We start from the raw sequence: 12,746 nt of genomic DNA, 5'->3' as shown, positions 1-12,746 counted from the left end.
CGGTAGCCGCGGCATGAAATTTAACCTGAGTTGCATCTATGAGATATGTGTTAATGAACCCAATATCATCGACTTGTCTTTTCTTACATTCGGCGATCTTCAATCTGCATAATATTGTGAGGATGATTATAAATACATGCAATGAAAGAGCTGAGCTATATAGAGAGACTTAATGACAGAAGTAGTACTACTTATAGACAGTAGTAGGTGACCGTTGTTTTATCGAGGGCCAATTGATTGGAAAACTGAAAGAACTCCTCAAATGGAACAGGCAACAGTTCAATTCCAACGAGGTCATGCTCCTTTTTAACTTTCACATACAAAGTACTCCTCCCCCCAGAGTCTCTGCAGATTTTCAAGTACCAATCATGCAATCTTCGCATCATCATTGATAGAGATCTTTCATCTTTGATGAGAGGCTTCCCGTACTCGTATCTTTGTATCTGCACCTCCATGAAATCATAATGTACATCGTCGGGCAGGTAATCGCCAAGATTTCTATAACCGGGCACCATCCTCGGATCATTAGCGACGTTGTCGCTAGGCACCTTGAGCGGGGGGCACGATTGCTTCGCTTGTTCGCCGAGCTGGGCAATTTGTTTCCCAACTCGTCATTCTTTTAGCCTTTGATCACTGACAGTACTTCCCGACCGCTCCGCTTCGGCAAATTCCTCTCCAATAATGCGCTCATAGTTTCCTTTCGGCGGAGACTTGGGTGGTTTTGTCAGGGCAGCCAGAGTGCGCTTCGCTTTCACCGGATCTACCTTCTCCTCCGGAGGTGGATGTTTCTTTGCTTTCACCCCTTCAAAGTAGTTCCTCACTTCTTCTCGTGCGATCTCGGCGTTCTCCTCCGGGGTCCTCTCGTATGGTAACTTCTCTGGAGTCTTCAGAGAAGGACCGAATCTGTATTTCCTCCCGCCTATGGCTGTACTGCTAGACGCCGGCAGAGCAGACGGAGCGGTTGTCTTCTTTACTTGCTTACGAGGCAGAGGAGAAGGACTACGACACGCCGGAGCAACGGCAGGTCTCTTGCGCCCTTGCTAACGAGGCGGAGAAGGAGGAGGCTGGCTGCTCGGGCGCGTCGGCACAGGTGAAGAAGGAGGCGGAGTGCCGCCACGCGCCGGAGAAGGCGCCGGTCGAGTGCCCTGATCGTCACTCGCCGGAGGAGGAGGCGATGGAGGAGCCGGGGTGCCCTGACTCGCCGGAGGAGGAGGCGATGGAGGAGGCGGAGTGCCCTGACTTGCCGGAGGAGGAGGAGGAGGCGGAGGCGTCCAGTTCGGAAGGTTGATGAGCTCCTTCCGCCAAAGGCAAGGAGTCTTCAGAGTAGACCCCAGCCTAGTCTCCCCTTCACCGGTTGGGTGGTCAACCTGGAGGTCCTCAAGTCCCTCCGTTATTTCATCCACCATCACCCTAGCATATCCTTCTGGAATTGGCCGGCAGTGAAAAGTTGTGCCGGGTTCAGTAGGATAAACAGAGCCAACAGCCGCCATGACCTTCAAATTCATCCATTGCATCATAAGGTGGCAATTTTGAGACTCCGTGATAGCATCCACGGGATAGCTGGCAGGAGCCGTCAAGGCATGCTCCGGCTGAAGCAGCTCGGTGGAAGCCACGCTGCTTCTTCACTGAGATGGAGGGGTAGCTTCGGGGGAAGCTTCGGCAGTATGTTTGCTGCGATTTGCTTATCGTTCCTCTATCGCTTTTACCCTTGCTTGCAGCGCCTGCATTTGGGTCTGCTGCAATTTTTTCCTCCTCTCCTGGGATTTGTAACCGCCTGCATACGGAAACCCAACCTTCCACGGAATGGAGCCTGGCGTGCCTCGTGTCCGTCCAGGGTGCTCAGGATTCCCGAGGGCCATTGTGAGCTTGTCGTTCTCTCTATCTGGAAAGAATGTCCCTTACTGCGCTGCTTCGATATACTGCTGAAGCTTCCTGACTGGTATGTCCATTTGATTGTTCGTCCAAATGCACTTCCCTGTTACAGGGTCCAAGGTTCCGCCAGCCCCGAAGAACCAAGTCCGACAACGGTCTGGCTAGTTAATTGTCTCTGGTTCGATCCCTTTATCAACCAGATCATTCTCAGTCTTGGCCCACTTAGGCCGGGCTACGAGGTAGCCACCTAACCCCGTGCGATGGAGATGCTTCTTCTTCGCAGCATTTTGCTTGTTTGTCGCCGACATCTTCTTACTCTTTTCCGATGTCTTGTGGGCCACAAATGCGGGCCAGTGATCTCTGATCTTCTCATATCTGCCCTTGAATTCTGGTGTCTCTTCATTTTCGACAAACTTATTCAGCTCTTTCTTCCACCTCCTGAATAGTTCTGCCATCCTCTTAAGAGCAAAAGACTTGATTAATTGCTCTTTAACTGGCTTCTTTGGATCATCCTCTGGCGGTAGGGTGAAATTTGACTTCAGCTCAGTCCAAAGATCATTTTTCTGCATATCATTGACATAAGACACCTCAGGGTCTTCTGTAGCCGGCTTTAACCATTGCTGGATGCTGATCGGGATCTTGTACCTAACCAAAACCCCGCACTGAGCAACAAATGCGCTCTTTGTCCGGAGGGGTTCAATCGGTTGGCCGTCGGGCGCGATTGCTATGATCTCAAACTTTTCATCCGAGCTCAACTTTTTCTTCGGGCCTTGTCTCTTTACCGAAGTTGTGCTCGATCCGGAGGGCTAGAAAAAAGATTAAAGACTTAATTAATATGTGTACATACCAAAACAATGAATGCATCAATTAGCTAGTCAGCAGAAGCTTAACTAATATATATACCTGGCCGGACTCGGTTCGGTCACCGGAGACGTCATCACGGTCTCCTTCTTGCACCGGCATTGGATCACCGGAGCCGTCCTCACGGTCTCCTTCTTGCACCGGCATTAGGTCACCGGAGCCATCATAATCATAGCCAGCTGCTTCCAGACCATCGGTGTCGTTGAGAAACAACAAGACGACGGCATCACTTCCTCGTGCGATTATGTCCCCCAACAACTCTTCTTGTACTTCGTCTCGGGCGGTGTCCATAGTTTCTACAAATATTGACAACATGGCAATTATTATTCAAACATGACAGATGGATATCTTAGTGGCAAACGTAGAACTAATATTAATTAGTGGCCTCGACGCTGCTTCTGTAGGGTTTGGGGTGGCCTCGACGCTGCTTCTCTAGGGTTTGGGGTGGCCTCGACAACGCTTCAAGGATAAAACAAGAAGAGGAAGAAGAAGAAAAAAGAGGAGAAGAAAGAATAGAGGAGTAAGAACTCCTCGTCTATTCTTTCTTCTCCTCTTTTTTTCTTCTTCTTCCTCTTTTTTTATCGAGAACGAGGGACGTCGAGGGTCACCGAACAATAGAGGAAACCTTAAATAGCAAGTATCGTGGGTGTGAGATACATGTGGCCGTCGGTGTCGGACACTACATCCACGTCCCACAAGTGACGTGGGCGTCGAAGCCCGCGCCACTTGTGGGATGTGGATGTAGTGTCCGACACCGACGGCCACATGTATCTCACACCGATGATACTTTCTATTTAGGGTTTCCTCTACCGCTCGGTGACCCTGACCCTCGACGACCCTCGTTTCCGATAAAATAAAGAGGAAGAAGAAGAAAAAAAAAGAGAAGAAGAGAAGAAGAAGAAAAAAAGAGGAGAAGAAAATCTTTTTTCTTCTTCTTCTTCTCTTCTTCTCTTTTTTTTCTTCTTCTTCCTCTTTATTTTATCGAAAACGAGGGTCGTCGAGGGTCAGGGTCGCCGAACGGTAGAGGAAACCTTAAATAGCAAGTATCGTGGGTGTGAGATACATGTGGCCGTCGGTGTCGGACACTACATCCACGTCCCACAAGTGACGTGGGTGTCGAAGCCCGCACCATTTGTGGGACGTGGATGTAGTGTCCGACACCGATGGCCACATGTATCTCACACCGACGATACTTTCTATTTAGGGTTTCCTCTACCGCTCGGCGACCCTCGACGACCCTCGTTCCTCTTCTTTTTTTATCCTCTTCTTCCTCTCATGTTCGACGACCCTCGACCCCTCAGCGACCCTAGACCCCCTCTCGACCCCCTCATGTCGAAGTTATCGGGTAGGGGGTATATCGACAACGACATACCCGATACATACATACATACATATGACATGCATCCATTCATATATGAACAAAATTAATATATACTAATTAACAACCTAAATAAAAAAACTAATACATATAGGAAGAAGAAGAAAAAAGAAGAGAAGAAAGAATAGAGGAGAAGACTTCCTCTTCTTCCTCTCCTCTTCTTCTCCCTCTTCTTCCCCTTCTTCCTCGCCTCTCTCATGAATGTCCGACGTTCTCGACCCCCCCCCCCTCCACGTGTCGAAGAAAAAAAAGAAGAAAAAAAGAGAAGAAGAAGAAAGGAATGGAGGAGAAAAGAGAAAATAGAATATATATTCTATTTTTCTTTTCTTCTCCTCTATTCCTTTCTTCTTCTCCTCTTCTTTTTCTTCTTTTTTCCTCTTCTTATTTATTTCTTCTCTCCTTCCTCTCCTCTTCTTTCTTTCTTCCTCTTCTTATTTTCTTCTTTCATATCCTTCTTTTTCTTCTAAATTTTAGCATATTCTAAATTTTCTTCTAACTTTCTATATATGAACAAAAAACTTGCTATGAACAAAATATTCTTCTTTCTTCCTCTTCTTTATATGAACCAGAAAAATTACATATATGGAAAAAGATTAATACACATATGAACAAACAAATACACATATACATACACATAGCCATACACATAGCCACATACATACACATATACATTATATATATATGAACAAAAACTAATAAAAATGAAGGGCGCGCAGGGGCGGCGGCACGACATGGCAGGGGAGGCGCGCGGCGGGGCGGCGTGCGGCGGCAGCGAAGGGCAGGGGCGGCGCGCGGCGGCCACGCAGGGCAGGGGCAGCGCAGGGCGGCAGCGCGCGAAGGGCAGGGGAGGCGCGCGGCCGGGAGGCGTGCGGCGGCAGCGAAGGGCAGGGGCGGCGCGCAGCGGCCGCGCAAGGCAGGGGCGGCGCAGGGCGGCAGCACGAGAAGGGCAGTGGCGGCGGCGACGGCGGCCAGTACAAGGGGAGGAGCAGGGGAACAGGCGGCCCTCAAAGCGAGGTGGCGTCGGCGACGAGGAAGGCTCGGGGACGGCGGACGGTGAAGGCGCGCTCGGGGGGCGGCGGACGGCGTCGATCTGGGCAACCTTGCGGCGTCGATGAGCTCGGCGTCGTTGGGCGGGCCGGGGGGCAATTGGCGATGAGTTCATCAAATTTTCCTAAGTCCTGCTTATATAGACAGAGTATTGGTCGCGGTTGGTGCCACGAACCATGACCAATGCCCCCCTTTAGTCCCGGTTGGTGCCACCAACCAAGACCAAATGCCAAGTTTCAGCAGCCCAAAGGGCGGGAAGCGGCAGCCTTTGGTCCCGGCTGGTGGCACCAACCGGGACTAAAGGGGGGCATTGGACACGGTTCGTGGCACCAACCGTGACCAATGCCCCCTTTAGTCCCGGTTGGTGCCACCAACCGGAACCAAAGGCCTTGTGCTGGTGCGGCTTTGTTGTAATTATAAGCCCCACTGCCGCACCCCTCTCGAGCTTCTCTCCATTGCAGGCTTACGGGCCTAATTGTCACTGCTATGCCTGTGGGCCTACTGGGCCTCCTGCGGGCCTGAATCCTGGCCCTTGGATGGGTTTCTAGTCGTATTCAAGCCGTGGGGGCCAAGTAGGTGGCTTTTTTTGTTGCTTTATTTTATTTTCTTTTGTTTTTTGCTTTATTTTTTAATTCTTTATGCTTTTAGTTTTAGAAAAATTATAAACTTTTTGTTAATGCCATTAGTTTTCAAATTTGAAAACACTTTTTTTGTTTTTTTTTTGTTTTCTTTGTTGCTTTATTTATTTTATTTTGTTTCTACTTACAACAAAATACTTATCGTTGCTATTTTTTCCAGTTTTTTTGTTTTGTTTTCTGCATTATTTATTTTCTTTTGTTTTTTGCTTTTTTATTCTTTTTGGTTTAGTTTTAGAAAAATTATAAACTTTCTGTTAGTGCCATTAGTTTTCAAATTTGAAAACACTTTTTTTGTTTTTTTGTTTTTTTGTTGCTTTATTTATTTTTATTTTGTTTCTAACTACAACAAAATACTTATTGTTTCTATTTTTTCCAGTTTTTTTGTTTTGTTTTTTGCATTATTTATTTTGTTTTGTTTTTTCTTTAATTTTTAATTCTGTTTGCTTTTAGGTTAGCAAAATTATAAACTTTCTGTTAGTGCCATTAGTTTACAAATTTGAATAGTTAAAATTTGAATTCTTTGCAATTTGTGTGAATCACAAGTTTGTGATTAACTAACTAAAAAAATGAGAATAGATGCGCTTATAGAGAAAATTCAACCTAAATTCTTACTCAATTTCTATGCATTTCAAAGAAATTTACTATGAATTTAGGTTAAACTATTCTCTATTAGGGCATCTATTTTCACTTTGAGAGGAGCTCAACAAGGCAGAGAGGGAAGGGCTTATAAACCTGTGTGAGCCCCCTTCGGTTGGCGAGGTGGGCCTAAACTCTACCCACAACGAGGACCAACCCTTTAGTCCCGGTTTGTGGCACAAACCAGGACTAATGGTCATGGGCCAGCGGCGAGGAGCAAAATTATAAACTTTCTGTTAGAGCCATTAGTCTTAGAAAAATTATAAACTTTCTATTAGTGCCATCAATTTTCAAATTTGAATAGTTAAAATTTGAATTCTTTGATATTTGTTTGAATCACAAGTTTGTGATTAACTTTACTTTTTTCAGTTTTTTTTTGTTTTTTGCATTATTTATTTTCTTTTGTTTTTTGTATTTGTCTATTCTTTTTGCTTTTAGGTCAGAAAAATTATAAACTTTCTGTTAGTGCCATTAGTTTTCAAATTTGAATAGTTAAAATTTGAATAATGGTATTACGAGGGCCGAACCATAAGACATGAAAGCATTTCAAATGAACTCTAAAAAAGTTGAAAGTTGGCATGGTATCATAATTTCACCCACATAGCATGTGCATGTACAAAACGGACAATGGTAGCATGTTCGTGTGTTACAAAGTTGGCATGGTATCATCATAATAGTTGCGGGAGAAAGTCTTCACTTTTTCTTCGCTTGTGTCATTTGCTTATTGCGCCGTAACCATGGATAATCTTCATTGTTTATCAGGATGCTTGGGTCAGCCTTGACATTGAAGGGAGGAATTTCATGAAACTTTTCATAATCTTTAGACATGTCTGTCTTGCCGTCCACTTCCCGGATGTCCCTTTTTCCTGAAAGAACTATGTGGCGCTTTGGCTCATCGTATGATGTATTCGCTTCCTTATCTTTTCATTTTCTCGTTTTGGTAGATATGTCCTTCACATAGATAACCTGTGCCACATCATTGGCTAGGACGAACGGTTCATCAGTGTACCCAAGATTTTTCAGATCCACTGTTGTCATTCCGTACTGTGGGTCTACCTGTACCCCGCCGCCTGACAGATTGACCCATTTGCACTTAAACAAAGGGACCTTAAAATCAGGTCTGTAGTCAAGTTCCCATATGTCCACTATGTAACCATAATATGTGTCCTTTCCGCTCTCGGTTGCTGCATCAAAGCGTACACTGCTGTTTTGGTTGGTGCTCTTTTGATCTTGGGCGATCGTGTAAAATGTATTCCCATTTATGTCATATCCTTTCTAAGTCAGTACAGTCAAAGATGGTCCCCTGGACAACAAGTACAACTCATCGCAAACAGTGTTGTCACCTCTGAGACGTGTTTCCAACCAACTGCTGAAAGTCCTGATGTGTTCACATATAATCGAGTCATCGCACTGCTCCGGGTGTTTGGAGCGCAGACTATTCTTGTGTTCATCGACATACGGGGTCACCAAGGTAGAGTTCTGTAGAACTATGTAGTGTGCTTGAGACCAAGAATATCTGTCCCTGCATATTATTGAGTCTCTTCCAAGAGTGCCTTTTCCAGTCAGTCTCCCCTCATACCGCGATTTAGGGAGACCTATCTTCTTAAGGCCAGGAATGAAGTCAACACAAAACCCAATAACATCCTCTGTTTGATGGCCCATGGAGATGCTTCCTTCTGGCCTAGCGCGGTTACGGACATATTTCTTTAGGACTCCCATGAACCTCTCAAAGGGGAACATATTGTGTAGAAATATGGGTCCCAGGATGACAATCTCGTCGACTAGATGAACTAGGACGTGCGTCATGATATTGAAGAAGGATGGTGGGAACACCAGCTCGAAACTGACAAGACATTGCGCCACATCACTCCTTAGCCTTGGTACGATTTCTGGATCGATCACCTTCTGAGAGATTGCATTGAGGAATGCACATAGCTTCACAATGGCTAATCAGACGTTTTCCGGTAGAAGCCCCCTCAATGCAACCGGAAGCAGTTGCATCATAATCACGTGGCAGTCATGAGACCTTAGGTTCTAAAACTTTTTCTCTGGCATATTTATTATTCCCTTTATATTCGACAAGAAGCTAGTCGTGACCTTCATACTGAGCAGGCATTCAAAGAAGATTTATTTCTCTTCTTTCGTAAGAGCGTAGCTGGCAGGAACTTTATACTGCTTCGGAGGCATGCCGTCTTTTTCGTGCAAACGTTGCAGGTCCTCCCGTGCCTCAGGTCTATCTTTTGTCTTCCCATACATGCCCAAGAAGCGTAGCAGGTTCACACAAAGGTTCTTCGTCACGTGCATCACGTCGATTGAAGAGCGGACCTCTAGGTCTTTCCAGTAGGGTAGGTCCCAAATTATAGATTTGTTCTTCCACATGGGTGCATGTCCCTCAGCGTCATTTGGAACAGCTAGTCCACCGGGACCCTTTCCAAAGATTACGTAGTGTAAATCATTGACCATAGCAAGTACGTGATCACCGGTACGCATGGCGGGCTTCTTCCGGTGATCTACCTCGCCTTTGAAATGCTTGCCTTTCTTTCGACATTGATGGTTGGTCGGAAGAAATCGGCGATGGCCCAGGTACACATTCTTCCTGCATTTGTCCAGGTATATACTTTCAGTGTCATCTAAACAGTGCGTGCATGCGTGGTATCCTTTGTTTGTCTGTCCTGAAAGGTTACTGAGAGTGGGCCAATCGTTGATGGTCACGAACAGCAACGCCTTAAGGTTAAATTCCTCCTGTCTGTGCTCATCCCACATACGTACACCGTTTCCATTCCACAGTTGTAAAATTTCTTCAACTAATGGCCTTAGGTACACATCAATGTCGTTGTCGGGTTGCTTAGGGCCTTGGATGAGAACTGGCATCATAATGAACTTCTGCTTCATGCACATCCAAGGAGGAAGGTTATACATACATAGAGTCACGGGCCAGGTGCTGTGATTGCTGCTCTGCTCCCCAAAAGGATTAATGCCATCCATGCTTAAAGCAAACCATACATTCCTTGGGTCCTTTGCAAACTCATCCCAGTACTTTCTCTCGATTTTTCTCCACTGCGACCCGTCAGCGGGTGCTCTCAACTTCCCATCTTTCTTTCAGTTCTCACTATGCCATCGCATCAACTTGGCATGCTCTTCGTTTCTGAACAGATGTTTCAACCGTGGTATTATAGGAGAATACCACATCACCTTCGCAGGAACCCTCTTTCTGGGGGGCTCGCCATCAACATCACCAGGGTCATCTCGTCTGATCTTATACCGCAATGCACCGCATACCGGGCATGCGTTCAGATCCTTGTATGCACCGCGGTAGAGGATGCAGTCATTAGGGCATGCATGTATCTTCTCCACCTCCAATCCTAGAGGGCATACGACCTTCTTTGCTGCGTATGTACTGTCAGGCAATTCGTTATCCTTTGGAAGCTTCTTCTTCAATATTTTCAGTAGCTTCTCAAATCCTTTGTCAGCCATAGCATTCTCTGCCTTCCACTGCAGCAATTCTAGTACGGTACCGAGCTTTGTGTTGCCATCTTCGCAATTGGGGTATAACCCTTTTTTGTGATCCTCTAACATGCGATCGAACTTCAGCTTCTCCTTTTGACTTTCGCATTGCGTCCTTGCATCGACAATGACCCGGCGGAGATCATCATCATCGGGCACATCGTCTGGTTCCTCTTGATCTTCAGCAGCTTCACCCGTTGCAGCATCATTGGGCACATCGTTTGGTTCCTCTTGATCTTCACCAGCTCCCCTCGTTGCAGCATCACCGTATTCAGGGGGCACATAGTTGTCATCGTACTCTTCTTCTTTGCCGTCTTCCATCATAACCCCTATTTCTCCGTGCCCGTCCAAACATTATAGTGTGGCATGAAACCCTTGTAAAGTAGGTGGGAGTGAACGATTTTCTGGTTAGAGTAAGACCTCGTATTCCCACATTCAGTGCATGGACAACACATAAAACCATTCTGCTTGTTTGCCTCAGCCGCATTGAGAAACTCATGCACGCCCTTAATGTACTCGCAGGTGTGTCTCTCACCGTACATCCATTGCCGGTTCATATGCGTGCATTATATATAATTACGTGTCCAAATTAATAGAGGTTCATCATCACATTAAAACCAAAGTGCATATATAGTTCTCATATAACAACATATAGCTCTCCAGAGCATCTAATTAATTAAACCATACATTGAAATTATGTAAAACATTTCAATGTGAAAACAAATGCGATCATAATCTCAACCAAGGTAACAATTAATCCAACGGCATAATGATACCAAGTCTCGGTATGAATGGCATATTTTCTAATCTTTCTAATCTTCAAGCGCATTGCATGCATCTTGATCTTGTGATCATCGACGACATCCGCAACATGCAACTCCAATATCATCTTCTCCTCCTCATTTTTTTTATTTTTGCCTTCAACAAATTGTTTTCTTCTTCAACTAAATTTAACCTCTCGACAATAGGGTCGGTTGGCATTTCTGATTCACATACACTAGTAGAAAAAGGGGGCTTTGGTCCAGGCCGGGTAACCCCATTAGTCCCGGTTCAGTCCAGAACCGGGACCAATGGGTGCATTAGTCCTGGTTCGTGCGGCTAAGGCATTAGTCTCGGTTCACCTGGGCCCTTTAGTCCCGATTCATGCCACGAACCGGGACTAAAGGGTGCGATGCCCAATAGTCCCGGTTGGTGGCACCAACCGGGACTAAAGGTCTAACCTTTAGTACCGGTTGGTGCCACCAACCGGGACTAATGGCCTTTGAGGCATTAGTACCGGTTCATGGCACGAACCGGTACTAAAGGTCCAATTTTCAAACTCTCCCCCCCCCCCTGTGGACCGCCTTTTCAGTTTTAGAAAAAACAAAAGAAAATGATGGAAATGTCAAAAAAATAAAATAAAATAAGTTTCCCATGTGATATGTGGTCTAGTTGTTGGGAAAATTTACAAATATGAATTTCGACTTTATTTACAAAATCTCTCTGGAATTTGTAAAATGGACAAAACTTTTGCATACGAACTCGGATTAAAAAGTTTTTTATATGAAAAATCATCTACTCGAAAAGTTACATCCGATGGAGTTCGCCTACGGCTTGTTTGCAAATTTGTAGAATCCTCAAATTCCAAAAGGAAAAAAGTTATGCTCAAATTTCAGTTTTTTTCTAAATTTTCATTAAATCTGGTAAAACTATGGTCAAACTACTTATTCAAGAAGTATTAGTGTTACTAAATAATTATTCAAGAATATTAGTGTTATTAAATAATTATTTCAGTTTTTTTGAATTTTGGTCAAATCTGGTCAGACTATGGTCAAACTGTGGTCAAACAATGGTCAAACTACTTATTCAAGAAATATTAGTGTTACTAAATAATTATTGTTTTTTAGAACAATAGTTTCAAACTCAAACAGTGAAATGTGTGACTTCATGCTCAAGCTAAAATCCTGAGGGTTAATAGGATTAACATCTTACTATTGTCAGGAAAACAACGAGTGCAGACTTGGAAACAAGGGAGAATAGAACCTGGAAGTTAAGCGTGCTCAGGCTGGGGGAGTGGGAGGATGGGTGACCGTCCGGGAAGTTAGATGATTTAGAATGATGAGGGGTGATTAGAGATTAAATTGAGCAGTGATGAGAGGGGTGATTAGAGATTAGAGGTTAAAATAAATCAGAAAATTGAAAATTTAAAAGTTTCAAAAAAAATTCACAAAAAATTTTCAAAAAAAATCAGAAAATTACCTTTAGTACCGGTTGGTGTTACCAACCGGGACTAAAGGTGGACCTCCAGGCAGCGGCCACGTGGAGGGCCTTTAGTCCCGGTTCTAGTTTGAACCGAGACTAAAGGGTCAGGGCATTAGTATCGACCCTTTAGTCCCGGTTCAAGAACCGGGACTAAAGGCCTTTATGAACCGGGACTGCAGGCCCTTTTTCTACTAGTGATACATCCTACATAAATAAAATCTATGTCACGTTGGTCGGCATAATTTTCATAAACAACAAATGAACCAATAGTTATAAAGATAATATATATACCACATCCGAATGATAGATAGGACGAGGGCCGACGGGGGCGGATACCAAAACCATCGCACTATATAAGATGCAATAATGAAAGTAAGAAAATAATACAAGTATCTATGTAAACATACAAGTAAGAATATTTTTCCTTTCAGAAAGAAGATAAAAACAAGAGGCTCACCACGGTGGTACCGGCGATGAGCTCGGCGCGGGTGATCGACGGCGGTGAAGAAGGGGATGGGGCGTGACGGACCGCTAAACCTAGACAAATATTATGGAAAATGGAGCTTGGA

Source organism: Triticum aestivum, chromosome 2A (assembly GCF_018294505.1).
Source record: "Triticum aestivum cultivar Chinese Spring chromosome 2A, IWGSC CS RefSeq v2.1, whole genome shotgun sequence".
Lineage (NCBI taxonomy): Eukaryota > Viridiplantae > Streptophyta > Magnoliopsida > Poales > Poaceae > Triticum > Triticum aestivum.
This window is presented reverse-complemented; position numbering follows the sequence as displayed.